The sequence below is a fragment of the Bubalus bubalis genome, chromosome 13 (genome assembly GCF_019923935.1).
Source record: "Bubalus bubalis isolate 160015118507 breed Murrah chromosome 13, NDDB_SH_1, whole genome shotgun sequence".
Lineage (NCBI taxonomy): Eukaryota > Metazoa > Chordata > Mammalia > Artiodactyla > Bovidae > Bubalus > Bubalus bubalis.
In genome coordinates this window covers 2,633,168-2,653,582 of record NC_059169.1, presented here as the reverse complement: position 1 = coordinate 2,653,582, position 20,415 = coordinate 2,633,168, and the positions used below count along the sequence as shown (strand labels likewise).

General features: G+C 48.2%; 1 long non-coding RNA gene across 2 annotated transcripts; it reads right to left on the bottom strand.

Moving 5' to 3' along the window:
* Nucleotides 1–616: 616 nt before the first annotated feature.
* On the bottom strand, nucleotides 617–18,397 carry LOC112578397. Of its 2 annotated transcripts, none has more exons than XR_003102643.3 (3): nucleotides 14,157–18,397; nucleotides 4,914–6,061; nucleotides 617–4,434 (listed from the first exon to the last, which is right to left on the bottom strand). It is a non-coding gene; the product is annotated as an uncharacterized LOC112578397 (long non-coding RNA). The 2 variants fall into 2 exon arrangements; XR_003102646.3 differs by having other exon boundaries at nucleotides 617–1,202.
* Between the last annotated feature and the right edge of the window lie 2,018 nt (nucleotides 18,398–20,415).

Below are 20,415 nucleotides of genomic sequence, written 5' to 3'. Positions count from 1 at the left end.
GAACTGCTGGTACCGTAGACAGCTCACTTTCTCCTCTGCCACTCCACTGCCTGCTGCTGTTCAGTCCCTAAGTGTCTGCTCTCTGCAACCCCATGGACCGCAGCACGCCAGGCTTCCCTGTCCGTCACCATCTCCCAGAGCTCGCTCAAACTCATGTCCATTGAGTTGGTGATGCCATCCAGCCATCTCATCCTCTGGTCCCCTTCTCCTCGTCAACTCTACTAGACAAAAAAAAGCCCACCAAAAACATCCCCTTCCCCAAATGATAACTCTAAAGACAATTCTTAGAATAAGGCTTTGATCCTTGGGGGTGAGGACCTCGTGAAAGTAAAGCAAAAACCCTTATCCTTTTTTATTCAAGGTAGAGAAAAATGGAGGCAGGGGGGAAGTTCAGGGTTAGCAAGTGCGGACTAGCATATATAGGATGGATAGACAAGTCTCATGTGTAGCACATGAGACTATGTCCAATATCCTGAGATAAAGCGTAACGAAAAAGAATGTGAAAAGAATGTGTACGCATACCTGAGTCACTTAGCTGTACAGCAGCGGAAATGAAGACGACGTTGTAAATCAGCTGCACCTCAACAGGAAAAGCAGACTCAATTAAGACCATGGAGAAAGGGCTTCAAGAGAATTCTTTATCCAATCCATTTATATGCCTAATTGTTAATTCAATGAATTTATAAAAGGAGATATTCATCAAGAAATCCTTTGAGAAACCATATATATATATAACATCAGGAGAAATGTGAGCATTTCTGCTTTTAAGGTACATTTCCTGGAAGGAGACAGTGGCTAATGATTGTCTGGTATGCGGTGCTGTGCTTAGTTACTCAGTCATGTCCAACTCATTGTGGCCCCGTGGACTGCAGCCTGCCAGGCTCCTCGGTCCACGGGGTTCTCCAGACAAGAATACTGGGCTGGGTTGCCATTTCTTCCTCCAGGGGATATTCCCGACCCAGGGATCGAACCCAGGTCTCCCGCAGTGCAGGCGGATTCCTTACCAGCTGAACCACCAGGGAAGCCCAATTGTCTGGTATAAAAAGTCATAAATAAAGGTGGCTGAGGCGAGGATAAGCAAGGAGGACAGGAGGAGAGGTCTGTCTGGTTCACATCATGAGCCACGAGACGAGATGAAACACTCCCGGCTGGGTCTGGTGTCTGCAGGACCAGGAGGGCAAGCTTCCAGAACGATCGCTTCCCTGTGCAGGACACAGAGACGGTCACCCCGAGGTCTCTCCATTTGTTTTCCTCTGTGAAATGACAGCCAAGGGCTCCAGGAAACATTCAGCAGCATCACAGTGATATCCGGAAAAGCCCGAAGGGAACAAGAGAAAACAACCCAAACACTTCAAAAGGGAGGAAATGTGCTCTGCGGAGTCATTCGTCCTTCCACAAATATACACGCGTTGACACTGGGTGAAGTATTTGCCTCCCATTGTAAAACATACCGAGGGTGAGGGAACAAAGGTAACAGTACCTTCTTCCTGCAGCTCAAGGGCCTTTCAAGTTGGGGGCAAAGCTTGAGAGAAACCCTCAGGAGGCGGACACTCTCGTTAGCAAATGTGCAGCTGACGAATCACAGCATCTGCTGCTATTAGGAAGGCAAAGCCACGTTCATCCAGGTTTCTAGCATCGCGCGGTTACAATTGAGCAAGAGAGACAAGTCAACGCCCCAAAGGGAACACTGAGTGGCTTCCCTCTGCTTTCACATGAAACCCCACTGACCGGGAATCTGAGAAAAGGATGCACACGAGCTGATTTACAAAACAAACAGACGCACAGACTGAAGACAGACTCACGGCGACGGGGGGGAGGGGGGGGCAAGGGGGGAGAGGGACAGATTAGATCCAGTTTACCTCTCTCCTCATCTGTGCCTACGCCAAAAAGAAAGGGGAGAGAAACGGCTCTTTGTGATGAGAACTCTTTGGACTTTCAATCTCCTAACAACATTCCGCCTGAGGAATTTTTATCTTCATATGTCTAATTCTAGCTTTCCCTTCAGGAACGACAGGGGCCAAAGAAAAATGATTTATTGTTTGTGCATCAGCCAACAGCATCGATCGCAACAAGTTCTAAACTTCAGGACCATGAATGGAGGAGGACCAGCATCTGGTGCCCGACTTGCTTCTGTAAAACCCCTGTTTTTGTCTCTAAAATAGGAACACGTGTTTTATGTGAAATTAGCAGGTTGTTGTCACAACCTGAACCCCCAAATCAAAGAATCTGTTGAGGGAGCAGGTAAAAGATCAGATATTTAATACTGCTTTAGGCGCTCCCATCCAAAATGCCTTGCTCTCTGTTTATTGAGCTGGAATCATCTCTCATATTTTAATTAACATCTTGCCTCCAGGACAAGACTCTGCTCCAAACACCAACTCAGTGTTTCCCTTCCATCTGACTCACGTCTAAAGCAAGTCTGTGTTAATATTATGAATGATGGATTTTGTGGAATGAATGCTACTCCTGTCTCGATTCCAAGCTCCCTGAGGGCAGGATAAGGTGTTTAGGGATCATTCAGCTCTTGTGTTTACCTTCTTATCCCCTCATCCTTACCTCCATGTGATCTGAGATGGGGGCGCTTCCTCTGGGTCTGCCTGAAGGGGAGAACCTTGGCTCTAAGTTCTCTCTCCTTCCCTCTCTCTCTCTCTCTCTCACACACACACACACACACATGTTGTGAGCCACCCAACCTCACACCACACTTGGATGAAGCTGTATCTGAAGGGTGAGATCCTTGGTCTGGTTCTACTGCCAGGCAGGGTTGCTGGACCCCAAGGGCAGCAACTCATGTCCATCGGCCACTCCTCCACCTCTTCTTTTCCCTAAAGTCACCTGGTGGGGGACCCAATCCCTTGGCCTTTACCACTGATGAGAGCTACCATAACCCGATGATGGAGGCGGGTCTCCCAGCACCAGCTCCCCTGACACCCCTTGGGGCCGGGGAGCTTCCTGGGGTCTGGTGTCAAAGAAGAAGGAGTAAAAAGCAAAAACTTTGCTCAGTTCCCCCAAGTCTGCTTAAACATTAACCCCAACTGTGGAACTTCATGTTCAGCGTTCAGCAGACACCAGGGAGACTCATGGGCTTGCCTGGCTCTTGGGAAACTAGAGTTTTGTTTCACTTTCAGGCACAGATGTTTGCAGAAGTGGCAACCTCAGCAGAGACCCACCCCCAAGTGAAAAGGAGCAAGAAACTGTCCCCAAAGCCCACCTCAAAATTCCTGGAATCTTCAACTTTATAAATATGGCTGAAATGAAGATCTGTCTTCAAATTACAAACGCTAGAAGATAGCACGCTCTCGCATATCCTGTTTGGAGGCATGGGTATCTGAAGACTTCCCACCCAATGAGTCGCCCTGAACGGGGGTTTCTGGCATTTTCTGGTCTTAGGTCAGCATTCCACGTGCTCCTAGCAGGGAACTGGGTAAACACTCACTTAATCCTATTCCTTGAGTTCAATGTCTTCAAAGGAGCTTCTTCTTGGGTGTTAGGAGGGGAGGTGCTCTTCTCCTTGTTGACCAGACATTCACACAGTTGTCATTGGTCAGGCTGGACCATGGCTTCTGTACTAAGTCACATTGGGGTTTAAGGGGGACATGCTCTCCTTCTCTCTCTCTCTGTCACTCTCTCTCTAAGCTGTGAGCTCTCTGATGGGAGGAAGCAACCCCATCAGTGATGATTATCCCAGAGACAGCTGGGGGTCATGGCTCATGGGGCCTCAAGGCAGACCGAGGGGGTGGCCCAGCCTCGGAGGGGGAAGGTTCCCCTAGGACAGAAGGATCCCCTGGATTCAGTCCGAGAGAAGTCTCAGCAGTGATGGGGCAGCTGCTGGCCTTTTGACCTCAAGGTAGGATGTGAGGGCAAGGCCGAAGGAAGAGAGACTGAAAAGAGAGGAGGAAAGTGCACGGGAGGCTAGTGAGTGGCACAGCTTACAATCTGGCTCAGGGGTGGAAGTCAGGCTCAAGTTCAGCCCTGAGAGGTGGCTGCGAAGGGGAGGTCATCTTTGCACACAGCAGGCTTGGAGGGAAGGCTGAGGATGGGGCCGGTGTGAACGGGAGAGGGGTGTGTCCCCAGCCAGGCGGAGAGGGTGAAGGTGAGAAAGACCAAGGTCGACGGAGGAGAAGGGAAAGGAGCAGACCACGCGGAGAGTGTATCTATCTCGGCGGATTCTGGGCAGAGCCATCTGCTGAGAGTTATTGAGGCTCAGGTGGAAAACCTGAGAAGCGGGAGACATGTGGGGTGACCTCTGCGCCACCGATGCCCCAGCTGTGTCTGATGAGAATCGATTCCTGTTCTCAGTTCCATAGGAAGGATTCATGTGAAGCATATTCACAGCAGGCACCTCTGGATAAGACAAACCCTGAAGCAAGGACCTGCTGTAGAGCCCAGGGAGATACACTCATTGTCTTGTAACAACCTCTGAAGGAAAAGGCTCTGAAAAAGAATATATATATATATATATATATATATATATATATATATATATATGCATATATATGTACTGTAACTGAATCACTTTGCTGTACACTTGAAACTAACCCAACATTGTAAATTAACTGTGAAAGGGAAGTGAAAAGGTTAGTCACTCAGTCATATCTGACTCTTTGTGAACCCACGGACTGTAGCCCGCCACACTTCTCTGTCCATGGGATTTCCCATGCCAAGGGGGTTGCATTTCCTTCTCCAGTGGATGTTCCCAACCCAGGGATTGAAGCTGGGTCTCCTGCATTTCAGGCAGAGTCTTTACTGTCTGAGCCTCCAGGAAAGCATTTATGCAAACATGAGACCAACCAGTCACAGACATTCACAATGAATGATTGCTCATAACTGTAGTCCCTGTGCTGAGAGATTTTTCATTCTCTGAAATACATGAGTTATACTGAACTTCAGGAAAAATAAAATATCTAACTTACCAAAAGAAATCATCAGACAAAACTCTAGAAATCTATCTCAGCCAAACAGTGCAGGCTCCAATGGATCAGAATGTAGAAGCTGTCATGAAAACCACGTCTGGTGGTCACTTTGCATACTTTCCTCCAAGTGCACAAGACTGACTGGAGATGACAGACTCGCGTGTCGGTTCCTGAACCTTTGACCTCATGTTTTTAAAGATCTTTGTAAGTTGATTTTGCATGTGCAGAGTTTTAAGGCCTTCTCTATGATTGCTTTTGACTTCAAACCAATTTTCCGGGCCCTATAAATAGCAGGTATCGATGTTTTTAAAAAGGGGTTTTCACAGTCTAGCATTTTTCTCTAGTGAAACGCTGAGTTCAAGAGCCTGTGTTTCTGTCTGCAACCACCGCAGCCCTTCACCTTGGCTGCTAATTTCCATTCCTTCAAAACAATGAGCACAAAAGGAACACACGTCCAGCTTGGTGAAATGGCATCCCTTGAAAGTGGGTTTCCATTTCCTCATGTGCTGTCTTTGGAACCACACACACAGTGGCTCTTAGAGCTTCTAAGAGATGCTAAGCACAGCGCAGCCTTGGTCTTCCCCAGGAAAACAGAGGGTCTCGTGTCTGTGATTGCCGGAGCCCCTTCCCACCCAGGGGTGCAGGAGTCACTCTTTCTGAGTAGGACCCTCTCTTGTCACACGGCTCTGCTTCCAGCTTCTTTGGGAGGCCTTATAAATATGCATGTACAAATACATGCGTGCAGCCCTGCAGGCGTAAGTCCCCGTAAACTGTCGCTATGCAGAGACTCGGTGCTGCAGTGCTTGCCGCGGGGACAGACTCGTCTCCTTCTCCAGTTAAAACAATTTTGCCTTTTCTCTGAATCCAAGATTCCCCCTGTTTTCCAATTGGATGTTCTAACCTTGCAAATTTCTCCCAGTGGCAAGGCTTTTCAGTCTAAATCTTGTCAGTAGTCTCCAAATCGCAGCTTGTCCACCGTCTTTCCTCATCTGCCTCCATCTGCAATGTGCATTTTGAAATTGCATGCGAGGGACGGTCTCTACCACTATCACCTCCATGTACTACTGAAAATACCCCTCCCTGGGAAACATGACTGAGGAATTTTTGTGGGTTGCAATAATAGATGTGAGGCTCCCATCTCTTCTCAACTGCAGAGAGAAAAGAGAAATACAGGATGATATTGCAAATTACATGCATGGCAAAAAAAAATGGTGGGGGAAGAAATTACCCACCATCTTTCCTCCACCGCCCCCCCCGCCCGCACCCCTGCCCCGCCCCACCATCTGTGCTGGCTACAGACTGGATTTCTCTATTAACAAAGCCCCACCTATTGCCTCTGCTTGAATATTCACCACCCCGGCTCCCCTCCCTCTCCTTGTGCCCCCAGAAAACACGACTCCTAATGATGCTCCCTTTGTCTGCTGAGTTATGGTCTGAAAAGCCATGGCCTCCTCTTCTTGGGGAGGTAGGTTTCCAGTGTTATCCAGGTTTCAAATGGTCACTTGGATTACAAATTAGGAGAAAACTTAAGGGTCTACCCCCCCCCTCTTTTTTTCCCCAACCGTTTCTGGAACCCACAGTATAAACGACTCAATTCGGATTGTACTTAGCCCAAGAAAACAAGAACGCCCTTCCCACGGACTGTTGGAGCTTATTAGAAGCACTTCTTCATCACACAATCAGTATTTTATTAAAAAATTAATGCCTGTGAAATGAGTTTTTGATACAAAGCTGCCTGGCTGTGACTTTGGCGGGGGGGCCGGTTAAAAACATTCATCTCTTCAATAATTCATCTTTTATTCCTTTAGCCTTACTAAATATTAAACAGGTTAAAGTTAAATATTTGAAAACAAAATGCAGCTGGGGTCCCCCAGGGAGGGCAGACGGGTGAGCTGCTGCAGGGTCGCTGCCTGCTGTTGGCGTTTTGCAAGATGTGGGGGCCAGGCCCTGCGGGTAGTCGTGGGTCAGGATCTGACTGGGCGGGTGACTGAGGTTTACATCCTTTATCCTCATCTAGGAGCTCCTGACCACGTCCCCGAGAGTTTCTGTGATCGACAAGAAGAATGGGAATTTCAAAACAAGAAAGGAGACATGAGTTTAACGACAGCTTGGCCCACCAAGGTCGCAGAGAAAGGGAGAGTTGACCACCCTTGACTGTGGCCAACCTGGCAGTCTGGCTGGGTTATTGGACCCCCTGACTTTTGTTCCACCACCCCCAGCCCCTCAGCCACCACACATTCCCCCCTCCACTCCCCAAACCGGTTAATGGAAGCCGAAGCAGTGGCCCTGCCTTGCTAAATCATCTACATAATGCCATCTGAGTTGATCCGAGCAAAGAGATATAAATTCCTCTCTCATCCGGCCCCCTGATAGCACCCACCTTTTAATTATTAGCATGATTATTTCCATTAGGCTGGGAAATTAACTTTAGAATGCACGCTCTGGACAACCCTGCCCAAGTAATTTTTCTCCCAAGCTTTCTGTCCAGGTTATGGGCGTCGTCTCATCTCCGGGATGCCGTGTAAAGACGGATGGCAATTACTACACTGTTCCTGTTGGGAAAAAAAAAGAACCCTCTTTCCCTTTGAAATGGCACATTATGTTTATATGGACTGTTTATAAAACCAAAGAGGATTCAAAGTAAGAAGCATCTTTGGTTTTAAAAGTCCACAATGCTGCTGCTGCTTCTGCTGCTAAGTCGCTTCAGTCGTGTCCGACTCTGTGCGACCCCATAGACGGCAGCCCATCAGCCTCCACCGTCCCTGGGATTCTCCAGGCAAGAACACTGGAGCGGGTTGCCATGTCCTTCTCCAATGCAGGAAAGTGAAAAGTGAAAGTGAAGTCTCTCAGTCGTGTCCGACTCTTCTCGACCCCATGGACTGCAGCCCACCAGGCTCCTCCGTCCATGGGATTTTCCAGGCAAGAGTACTGGAGTGGGGTGCCATTGCCTTCTCCGAAAGTCCACACTAGCAGAAGCTAATGTTTGTCCTATGACGGCTGCCCAGAAGCCCACCCTGAAACGGGAATCTTGCATCTCCTGCTCACAACCAGTGCCCCCAGAACAAACCACTGAAGATCAGATTTCACTGTGTGGATGATTCTGAATCCAGCCACCAAATAGTATCTCAACCTATTAGAAGAGGGTAAAGTCTACCATATCTAAATGTGACCTTCTACTTAGCCAGCTTCCGTAAACAAGCCCAGAATGTCATCACCTGGGAAACATGAGGCTTTGCCAGGCGTGTAGGTGCCAAGACAGCCGGGGCGGGGGTGGGGGTGGGGGTGGGGGGTGAGGCTGAACCCACCTGGACTCTCCTCTCTCTGTCCCCTCCCTCCTCTCCCATCAGGAAGCCCCCCACCAGCCCTGCAGCCATACTCTTCTCAGGCTGGAACTCTACATAGAGAAGGCTTCTGAGGATGGCAACACTTTTTTTTCCCACAAACTAGAGAATCTGTAAGCTGAGAGTGGACTGGAAATACAATGAAAATGCTAATTGGTGACACAGATCCACTTTCATGTTTTATTAATGACATCTGCGCCATATTTGTCCAATAATTTACATAATATGTTAATTCTCCTAAAGAGGGGAGAAGCTGGTAATTGCATAAGAAATCAGCTCTTTCTCTGCCTGTGCTAAAGCTACATAATGATTCAGATGTGTACATATATGTATATATTATGCATGTACGTAAACTATATATATTTAAAGAGAGACCCTACTGGGCTTAAGTCACATTTTAAAGTCAGTTAGGATGAAAATGTTCAATCTACTTTTGGGGATGCAGACTCAGGAAATGCTCATCTTGGCTTTCAACCTGGTGGAGAAGTTTTGTTTTAAGGAACTAAGAAAGACTTCAACAGCAAGCAAGGCAACCTTGGAATGAGATACGGGACTACTCGGCTCAGAATCTGGTGGCCAGTACTTCTATGGGATTTCCGGAATCTCCAGTCATTTCAGGGTTATTTTTCCACTCTGGCCCTTTTCTTTCCATATAATATAGAAATGCCACACTCTGACTCCCTTTCTTAAGAAGAGGGGCTTAAAATTTCCCAGAACTTTCTAAGGAGGCAATGAAAATACAAGGCGGAGGAACTAGTTTAAGGAAAGTAGCCTGGGGGTCTTGAAGTGCCCGTGTGCACGTGGTAAAGCCAGGGGAGATGCTGGCTCCGGGAACTGCAAGTAAGAGACAAGCCTTGCTTTTTATTTTAAAGATGCTAGATTGCAATGATGTCTCGCGATGCTCCCTTGGGCTTCACCTTTTTAAAGTGTAACAAGTTACACTTCACGAAACAGTAACGAGCGCTGGTTACCTAGGGGAGCCCGATTCCATGTTTTTAAAAAGATAAAATGGGATTTCTCCTCCTTCCAAGTCCACTGCTGATTTGAAAGTCAGCAAAGTTCATTTGCAAATTACTACTGGACTTCCAAGCCAATGTGCTGAAGTGGAATCACCGTGTTCTAAAACCTATTACAGGGCCTTTATAGAATGCATTGCTCAGGCCCAGATATACTGCAGTCACTGGAAAATCTGTGCGAATTTTTCTCTGCATCCACTGCTTTGAACATATGAGGATCAAACAGGAAACTGAGGATCCCCCTGTTTTTGGCCTCTAAATTCTGGAAGATGCCACTTAGGGAATGGAGGCAGTGTTTAAATGTGACCACAAATGTAGCGATGATGACTAAATGCTCTAAGAAGATGCAGAAAAAATGGGAAAAAAAAGTTTTTTTGATGAGTCGCCTACTCCTTCCTCTATTTGGGGAACTTAGCAGCCTCCCTGTAGCATAACTATTGGAAGGAAAATGCTGGACTCTTCAATATTGGTCCAAATAAAACACTTCTCACATAGTTACTTGGAGAGAAGCCAGATTGACCTGGGTATGTGGTTTCTCACTTCAGCCTTTACCATCAAGCTGATTCAAGCCCTTTTCAGAATTCTGTGAATTCTATTTATTCTGTTGGGTGATGCTCACATGCACGTACATTTTACCTGTTCATTTGTGATGACTCATGGTGAAGAATCTGCCTGTGATGCAGGAGACCTGGGTTTGATCTCTGGATTGGGAAGATCCCCTGGAGAAGGGAATGGCAACCCACTCCAGTATTCTTGGCGGGAGAATCCCCATGGACAGAGGAGCCTGGAGGGCTACAGTCCATGGGGTCGAAAGGAGTCAGACATGACTGAGCAAGTAACATTTTCACTTTCACTTTTGCTTGTTCACCAAACACCTACTATGCACCGGATTCTGTGTTCCTTGAGCACACTGATGTCTTGAGAAAGTGCCTCCCTGAAGACTGGGGGCAGTGGGCTTCCCTGGTGGCTCAGACAGTAAAAGAATCCGCCTGCCATGCAGGAGGCCTGGGTTTGATCCCTGGGTTGGGAAGATCCCCTAGAGGAGGGCATGGAAACCTTCTCCAGTATTCTTGCTTGGAGAATCCCTATGGACAGAGGAGCCTGGTGGGCTATAGTCCATGAGGTCGCAAAGAGTTGGACATGACCGAGTAAGCACAGAACAATGATTCTGTCGCTCTATTTTCCGGTGACAAATTTCTGAGGTTAATTCCTGTGTCTGCCTTGTCAGTGGTGACCTGGCTTCACTGTGAGTGTGGGGAGATGAAACGACACCCTCAGGTTTGGGCGCCATCTCTGTGTGGATTATAATTGTGTGTGTGTGTGTGTGTGTGTGTGAGTCACTCAGTAGTGTCTGATTCTTCAAGACCCCCATGGAGTGTAGCTCACCAGGCTCCTCTGTCCATGGAAGTCTCCATGCAAGAATACTGGAGTGGGTGGCCATTCCCTTCTCTAGTATAACTGTCTAGATTAATGCTTTCTTGGATAACCTGGGTGCTCAAATGCCTGCAAACTTCCCTGACCTTGGAATCAAGAAGCTACAGTGAGCACGGTGGGAAGCCCAGTGTTCTTTCCACAGCAGAATTCAATCCTTCATTGAAAAGGTCAACAGACAATGGATTCTGCAAACATCCCCATCCATCATGGTGCTGTTCAGTCGCTCAGCTGTGTCCAGCTCCTTGGGACCCCGTGGACTGCAGCCCGCCAGGCTCCTCTGTCCTCCACTGTCTCCCAGAGTTTGCTCAAAGTCACGGCCACTGAGTCGGTGATGCCCTCTGACCATCTCATCCCCTGTTGCCCCCTTTCCCTTTGCCTTCGATCGTCCCTGGCATCTGGGGCTTTTCCAATGAGCTGGTTCTTCGCATCAGGAGTTTTGGTACACCAGCACAAACGGACAAAGACACGAATAAACAGCTAAGTAAAATGCAATCTCTTCTCACCTTGACAACTGTGTCTTTATAATCACAAAATAAATTCTACATGCTTAGTTCTAGACGTTCTGCTGATGGCCTGGAGATGTTTGGATGAGTGATGAAATAGTTATATACACAATTATTAAATTATGACATATTTCTTTCATAACAATTTTCCTTGCCTTTATTTTTAAAAATTTAGCTTTGATGCTATCATGAAGACTTTTCTTACATAATTTGTGTCCTATTGGCAGTAATAACACCCTAAGCAATCTTTCTTGGATCTTTGTAGCTTTTAGACTTTTATGAGGCAATTTTTGTTATTTCAATTTGGAAAAATATCAGACTGCTGAAGCAACAGAAATTTTATATAAAATTTAAATAAATTTTAAATTTATTTTATAAATAAAATTACAAATAAAATTCCTAAAACAATTCATAGATTTGGAAATAAACTATGAGTTCTATATACCATGATCAAATACTATAATGTGGTTGTATGGGATGAGTCATTATTCTTGCAGCAAATATATAAATAATTTTATTTGATCATACAGATAATTTATTTATATAGCAATTTTTACTTAAATTGGTAGCTAGATTCAAAAAATATTTCTATAGTCCTTTGAAGTGTTTCATGGAAGGAAAATTTTAAATTAAAGCAAAAATTGAAATAAAGTTGTTCATGGTCAAAACAGTTCCCTTAAAAATTCATTTGAGGATTATTTGTACTGCATGAATTTTTAAGGATTTTGCATCTTTTTTCTAACAGTCCTACAAACCACTAGCCATAAATTCGTGAATAACAGCATTCTACATCAAAATATTCAAACAGGCTGAAATGTGCTTTTAAAAATTTAATAAAGTCTTATTAACTACTTTTACTAAAAATAATTCACTTTTGTGTTTAATATCCACTGAGCTCCCAGGTAAAAAATTGGTATCATACCTCATGTATGTAACAACTTGCCCTTCACAGGCATACAGGTAAGAGTGAAAAGTGAAAGTGAAGTCACTCAGTCGTGTCCAACTCTTTGCCACCCCATGGACTGTAGCCCACCAGGCTCCTCCATCCATGGGATTCTCCAGGCAAGAACACTAGAGCGGGCTGCCACTGCCTTCTCCAGGGGATCTTCCCAACCCAGGGACTGAACCTGAGTCTCCCACGTGGCAGGCAGACGCTTTACCATCTGAGCCACCAGGGAAACACATGTAAGAGTAGTTTGATGCGTTTAATGTTGTAAAATGTCCCTTGATCTGTCTTTCACAACTTTTGTGAAATCGGTGCTAATCCAAAAATACCTTTGGAGCAAAAATCAGTGCATAAAATAGATCAAGGTAATGGAAGCGAAGCCCTGTGTTAGCAAGAAATCATACGTCCTTACACAAAAACCTATCACTGCATCTGTGCTGTCTGAGAAGAACTGGACAAGAGAATTAGTTTGTCTTTTCTTTTATGTCATACTTTCTGCCTTCAGTCTCCTCTGCTCCGAAGAGCAGGGCTATTTGACAGCAGGGTGACCACAGACCTCCATGCACCTGGTCGTCTTTTACGTCAGGGACTCAGTGGCTGGTGCTGAGAAAGGGCTTCTGAGGGATGCACCGTGGTCTGGGATGAGATACTGAGGGGCCTGTGTCTCCCTGGGACCAAGCCAACCTCCAGGAGTTGGGCCCCCAGCAAACAAAGGAAGGTGCCGCGGCACCACTGGCTGTCCGGACTGTATTTGGCAGCTGAGCTTGACATTTGCCTGGTACCTGCAAGGTCCTCCGGTGATGCACTAAAGGATCGATGGGAAAGCAGAAGGCAGATTAAACAAAGAGGAAAGAGGGCCCCTTGTGCATCACAAAGGCAGAGCGTGTATCAACAAGTACGTGATCATTTGGGGATGTTTACTGGAATCAGGTGTAAGTGGTGAGGAAGTGATCCAACCTGCCAAAGCAGCAGCTCTCTCCTCCCTGGACCTTTGCAGATGGAGCCAGAGCCCGTGATGCCCTCTGGGTCATGACACTGTCAGCTTTCAAATGTTCTGTTAACCCTTTGAGGCTTTGCCTCAGAAATGTCAAATTGCGTGCGTGTGTGCCAAGGCTCGTCAGTTGTGTCCAACTCTTTGGGACACCATGGACTGTAGCCCACCAAGTTCCGCTGTCCATGGGATTCTGCAGATAAGGACACTGGGGTGGGTTACCATGCCCTCCTCCAGGGGATCTTCCTGACCCAGGGATCGAACCCCCATTCTTACATCTCCTGCACTGGCAGGCAGGTTCTTAACCACTAACCATACCTGAGAAGCCCTGAAATGTCAACACTCCCCTCGCAACCCCAAAGATGACACTGCGATACAGTCAGAAAGGGGGCTGTGCTGTGGGTGTCCCCACACTCCCCTGGAGACAGGGAGCCAGAGCAAGCCAGCGGCTCCAGCCTGGAGCTGCCCTGCTGAGGCCTCCGGACCGCCCCCCCCCGCCCGCCCCCGGCTTCTGAGGGGCGCGAGGTGGGGCAGAGAACAGAGGAAAGAGGAGCTGCAGAAACTAGAAGTGAAAGCATCAGACGCTCAGTCGTGTGTGACTCTGCACCCCTATAGACTGTAGCCCGCCAGGCTCCTCTGTCCATGGGATTCTCCAGACAAGAATACTGCAGCAGGTAGCCATCCCTTTCCCTGTTCCTGACCCAGGGATCAGATCCAGGTCTTCTGCGTTGCAGGCAGATTCCTTACCATCTGAGCCACCAGGGAAGAAACTAGAATGGATCCATAAACAGAAAATGAACCCTGGTGTGGGGACACAGGGCCTGCCTTGTGGCTCAGCTGGTAAAGAATCTGCCTGCAATGCGGGAGACCTGGGCTCCATCCCTGGGTTGGGGAGACCTCCTGGAGAAGGGAGAGGCTCCCCACTCCAGTGTGCTGGCCTGGAGAATCCCACGGACTGGATGAGCCGAGATTTCAGAGGAAGCACGTGTGCACCTGTTTCTCAGGTGCTTACCTGCCTCCATTGCTGAGTCCTCAGCTCCGGAAGGAAAGGGACTAAGCGTTACTCGTCTCTGGATCCCCAGAAGTTCCCATGGTGCCTGGGAGGTAACGGTTCTCACGGAGACTGCAGAAACGTCAGCTGCTGCCTCGATCTCCACAGCCTTCAAACTGCACTTTTTGAGAATTCCATGTTCAGTTCTCCTGCTACATCCTGGGGCTAAGTTATGTAACCATCCGTCCACTTTCTGTATCAACAAGGCAGAGTTGGCGAGGTTCACGTCTCCCAGATGCTGGCTCTGGAACGCGGCTTAGGCGGGGCATCTAGACCGTGAACTGTTTGATACAACCTGTGTCACATGAGGGTTTTCCGACCAGAACTTGATACAGAAACATCTCAGGGTTCTATTACCACAGGCCAGGAGCAGCTACAAGAGATAAATGGTACCAGTTTCTTTGCATTTCCAAAAAAGACAGCTTGCACAGTCGATACACCACAGTAAGGATACCTCCACCGTTCAGGTGATCAGCGGGCACAGCCCCGGGCTTATTCCAGCCCCTCCCCCAGGACTCCATGGCGGCGCAGCGGATCCACGTGCCGGGGGAGCTGAGATGATCTTTCGTGCCTCTCTGTAGTCGAAGCACCTCAGGCAGGTCCTTGAAAATAGTAGTTGCTCGATAAATGCACAAAGACGGAATAGAGGCAGAAACAATGTATCCCGTCTCATCTCACCCCATCCCCTCCCCTCCCCAAGGTAGCAGCTTTGCCCCAGTCACCCCGATGCTCTCTTTACACTTCAGGCGGGTTCTCCTTTCACGAATCTATGCCAAGAACTTACTTAACTTTGAAGCTTGCATGTCATGCTCCACCACAGGCCCCAGCCGCTCTTCCCAACAGAGATTTCCTGCAGCCCCAGAGCAGAGCCGGGCGCCCCTGGGGCAGCCCGGTCCTCACACCTGCCTCCAGGGGCAGCCCTCTGCCTCCCCCGCTGACCCTCTGTGGACCTAGCTCCTGCCCTGGGCTGGGTTCTAAGGAAACGGGCCAGATTTGGTTCCCTGTTCCTTCTTTAGCCTGTCATCCCATCCCAGCTGATGGCCGTGTGTGTGAGGGCTTTCTCAGCCCCTGCCCCTCTCGCAGACCCCAGCTCGGTTTTCTCTCTTCTCTGACACTCTCCCAGGTGGAACTCAGGAACCCGGCGACATCTGTCTCCCGCTCCCCCTGCATCTGTGTCGCGCGCCCTCAGTGGGCGCCCAGGGCAGGGCACTGCCCTATACAGCCGCCTGGCGGTGTCCCGAGTGCCCGCAGTGTCCCTCGTGGCACGTGCATGCCCCGGGTGTGCACACCCAGCCCTGGGTGTGTACCTGCCGTTCTCGGGTTATCTCCCTGACTCTCCCTATAGTGGGAGGGAATATTGATCTACCCTGCGGAAAACATCCTTTCTGGGAAAGCAGCCTGGATTCCTGGCAGAGTGTCAGCAGAAGGACCATTGCCCTGTAAACAAGATCACATCCGTGCCACACCCTGGCAGGCTGTGCAGAGGCGCCGTGTGCCCGAAGGCCAGCCCCGTGCAAGGCGGGCTGGGGCAGGCGGCCGGTGGTCTCGAGGGCCCTGGCCATGCCCACCTGCTGCCCAGAATCTCATGGGCACTCTGGAGGATGAAACAGAAGTCATCATCTGGCTGTATTCACATGCATAGATTATGACAGAATGAGACACGAGGAAAATAAGTGTGAAAAGTCAGCGTGTTCGGGACTAAGATTGCATTTTCCTGTTCTTGACCTTTAATTATGGCCGCCTTGATCAAGCCTTTTGTAATTACTTTTTTAAAAATGTCCCAATGCTTAAAGAAGACAATTCATTCTTCTGTGTATTTCTATTCGTTCCATCTAGTCAAATATAGGTCAGTTTTGACGTCTGAGGCAAATGGAAGTGAACAGAGTTTAATTCAGGGATTTCCAAAACTATTTAAGTTATGGTGATTTTTATGTGTCATCCAAAAGTGGGGAACTTAAATGATAAATCTACTTATTTTAAAACTCAAGAAAATTTTACTTTTGTTTTTGAAGGAAATTGCCCAAAGCTTCGTATTTTTGCTCTTTTTTTTTTTGTTTGGATGCGCCCTCTTGGATATTTTCAAAGTCTGCCAGTTTTCACAAACGGACAAGTGTCTCCCGAGTGTTCTGTGTGTATACATGGAAAACTGAACTTGTTACGTGTAATCCACAGATCACCGTTATTATCAAAGATTGATTTTAAGTAATTTTCAAGTATCCCAAACAAGTATTTCTACCATCTAAGTAGCCTATACCCTTCATTAGAATGTCCAAAGCTTTCCTTGTATCTATGTTCATGTTCTAAAAAGAAAATATTTGAATATAATGCCTCAAAGTAAAGTACTTGGATTTTTCCATTTACTAGAGTTTGCTTTCCCATTAGAAAGAGCAATACCTGCCTCCAGGAGAGAAATAATACAATTCAGAGGATTTCGGTCAGCTGCATAATTTTCAGGAATTTATAATGTTTCAGGATTTTTTTTTAAAGAAGTCTTTACCAGATTGCTTGCATTAATTCTTTGAAAATTCATTCTGGGCTTCTGACAAAGCTTTCCTATTAAGGATGTTGTTTCCACTTACTACATTCATTTATGTGAGAGTTAACAAAAGTTGTTTATTTGAAGCTTACCCAGGGTACAATGTTCTCAATGTGTTGGAAATTTTGTGTTATCTTTGCCTTTGATTAAGAAAAAAAAGAAAAAGAACAGAACAGACTTGTCAGCTGGTCTGTGTCCTTCCTGGAAATTTATAGTTAATTTCTGGTCCTCCATTGCCCATCTGTGACCCCCAATCCAACAGGGATGTTTTAAAAAACAGCTTCGGCTCCAACAAAACAGGAGTTTATGATTCACTTTCAGACTTTGTTCTTTCAACGGACTTGTTTGTTCAGAAAAACAGATTTCTAAGACTTGCATACACAGCAGGACTTTCTGTGCCGCTGTTTCTACTCCTGTGTTCCTCAGACGACACGACTTGAGGCTCATAAAACATGCATTAGAGATAAGCGGAGAAAAACACCGTCACATTGGGATGTTTTTTTCTGATGAAGCACCATCCTTAGAGTAGGAAACGTGAAGGCTGACTCAGTTGCGTCCCCGCTCCATGCTGGCTTCCCATGGGAGCCTCTGCCTCCTCTGCTCTGTTTCCTTACAATACATCCTGGTGAGAAAAACACTGTCATCTTGGGATGTTTTTTTCTGATGAAGCACCATCCTTAGAGTAGGAAACATGAAGGCTGACTCAGTTGCATCCGCGCTCCATGCTGGCTTCCCACGGGAGCCTCTGCCTCCTCTGCTCTGTTTCTTTACAATACATCCTGGTGCAGCGGTCAAGAATTCACCTGCCAAAGCAGGAGATGCAGGAGATGCAGGTTCGATCCCTGGGTGGGGAAGATCCCCTGGAGAAGGAAATGGCAACCAACTCTGGTATTCTTGCCTGGAGAATCCCATGGACAGAGGAGCCTGGCGGGCCACAGTCCATGGGGTCGCAAAAGAGTCAGACACGACTCAGCACAGCACACACACACACCCACCCTGCACCCTGGACTCGGTGCTCCTGTCTTCAAGTTCATTTACAAAAGAGCTACTTCCGACACTTCCAAGTGTTCGGAACAAAACACCCACAGTGGGCGTACCCTGGGAACCACCCAAAGGTAGAAGGCTCCCTCTGTGTATTTCCAAGTAGTAGAGGAGATTTGAGACAGGGACACTTCTTCCTTCAAAGTGAACGAGAAAAGGCAGACACTGCTGGTGAGTCAGAAAGGAGCCAGGCCAGTGTCCCTCTCTGCCTTCAGGCCCCGCATGCGCTGCATCTGAGGGCAAGCGGTGGCCTTGGCCAGCAGCTGAGCAGCTCGAGCCCCCCACAGGCCTCCTGGGAGCAGCTTACCGCCCAGGAAGGAAATTCCAGTCGCCTTGAAACTAAGCCTTCACATCTGATTGGAACTTGAGCCCTTGCCTCAGTTAGCCAAGAGAAGGAGACTGGAAAACTAAGACCGGGTTCGCTTTGTGCCTGGAGGCAGGACCCCTCCTGATGTGACAGCTCAGGGGCAGCTGGCCGAGCGGGAGCCCCAAGCGGGGCCCTCCATCACCTGGCTCTCCGACCGTCCATCACCCGGCTCTCCGTCCGCCCGTCACCCGGCTCTCCGTCCCTCCGTTACCTGGCTCTCCCCTCCATCACCCGGCTCTCCATCCGCCCATCACCCGGCTCTCCAGCCCTCCGTTACCTGGCTCTCCCCTCCATCACCCGGCTTTCCGTCCGCCCGTCACCCGGCTCTCCAGCCCTCCGTTACCTGGCTCTCCCCTCCATCACCCGGCTCTCCGTCCGCCCGTCACCCGGCTCTCCATCCCTCCGTCACCTGGCTCTCCCCTCCGTCACCCGGCTCTCCTTCCCTCCGTCACCCGGCTCTCTGTCCATCCCTTCGGGCTCCTGCCCTGAGGAAGGCAGATGCAGTGTGCCTGTAGTCTTTTCTGTGGGACCCGCTGACCAGAAAGTAAAACTGAAAGCGCCATCAGGAAACCGGGTCGCCGGGCTCTGGCCGCAGCTCTGACCCCGGAGCCAGGGGGCAGGTCCTGACCTCCTGGACGTCAGGGTTCCCACCTGCTCGAGTTCGCCGGCTCGTGTTCTGCTGCCCTCTTGGGACTGCTTGCGGATCAAATAGGAAGGAACGCGTTCAACCCCTGACCCAGCGCCAAGTGGTTCTTCCTCTTACTCCTCGGCGTCTTCTCTTTCTCCATCCCCCACCCCGCCCCCGCCCCCTCCATCGCCCTTCTTTCCTGACCTCCTCCACTTTGTCGCTGGGCTTACTGCTTTATCATCTTCAGTCTGTTCTTCATCTTCCTCTGTTCTCTCTTCTGTTCCTTTCCTGTGTTCTTGCTTTTCCCCATTCTCTGTTCCAGCAAATCCAGGCTATGTGAATAAAAGAACATCATTCTGTGTTACCCTAACTGGCAAAAAAAAAAAAAGGAAGGGTAAAACCTCATTAATCTAAATTAAAAACAATATAAACTTCAACCATATACATAGCTCTGCCTGCTGGACAAAGGCCAAGACAGCCCTTCTCGTAACTATGCTGGTTAATCAGAATCTATATAATTTTCTGCTAAAAGTCTTCAGTCTAAAAAGAAGTTTATGCTAAGAAGCTGGATTCATTTTGTTTTAATACACAGACTGTCAGACCAACTACAGAAGAGGTGTGTGTGTATGTGTGAAAAAGAAACTTTTTTTTCTCTACACAGCTATTGACTGAAAAAAAATAATAAAACATAGTTTAGAAATTGTTGTTAGTATTATTACACTGAGAACCAAAAGAGGTAGGAGGGGGGAAGAGAAAAGTGAAAGAAACAGAGAGAAATCTAATGGAAGTAGCTGGAAGGCATAAGGTCAACACCGGTGCTCAAAATTCCGTGTGTATGTGTAAGGAAATTGCCAGAGAAGCTCTCCCTGGATGCTAAATGCAGATCCTTGGCTTCTACTCACCTGTTCTGATTTGCAGGATTTGGGGTAGAATCTGGAATCTGTATTGTTAATACATCCCCCAGGAAATTTTGAAGCAGGTAGTCCGTTTTCAGGTCAGAGAAGTTGTCTTCAAATCCAGTTTTCAAATTAGATTCTTCAGGGAACTTTGAAAATAAGGATGCTTGACGTCACACGAGCCTCTGGCATCAGTCCCCAAGCGCCCCTTCCTGGGTGATCCCAATACTCAGCCAGGGTGCGGCCTTCAAGCTCAGAAAACCTCAGCTTGTAATCATAGCTCCGACACCCAGCTGTGCAACTTCGGGCAAATGACTCGGGCTCTCTGAGCCTCTGTGTTCACCATGAATGAGGGGCAGCCATTTCCACTGCAGGGCCCAAAGTAACGGGCTCTCAAGCTGGGCTGCGTATCATAGTCACCTGGAAGGGTTTAAACCAGGTCAAGTCCCTCCTACTGAATCAGAAATGGTAGCCACAAATGCAGGTTCAGTGTTCAGGCGCTGGGGGTTGGAGATTCCAGGGAATGGAGGTATTGGTGTCCTACTCCACTAAGAGCAGAGGTCGTAGCTGGCATAGACTGTGTCCTCTCCAGGCGGGTGGGGCTGCCCCAGCACTTTCCACGAATGCCTTTTTCCATCCCCAGCTCCCCAGGAGGTAGACCCCTGCTTTTGTGAAGCATCTCCTGCAGTTGGGCAGCCGGGCAAGGGTCCCTTTCCCAGTGTAGACAGAGGAGGAACAAGGCATGTGAAGGC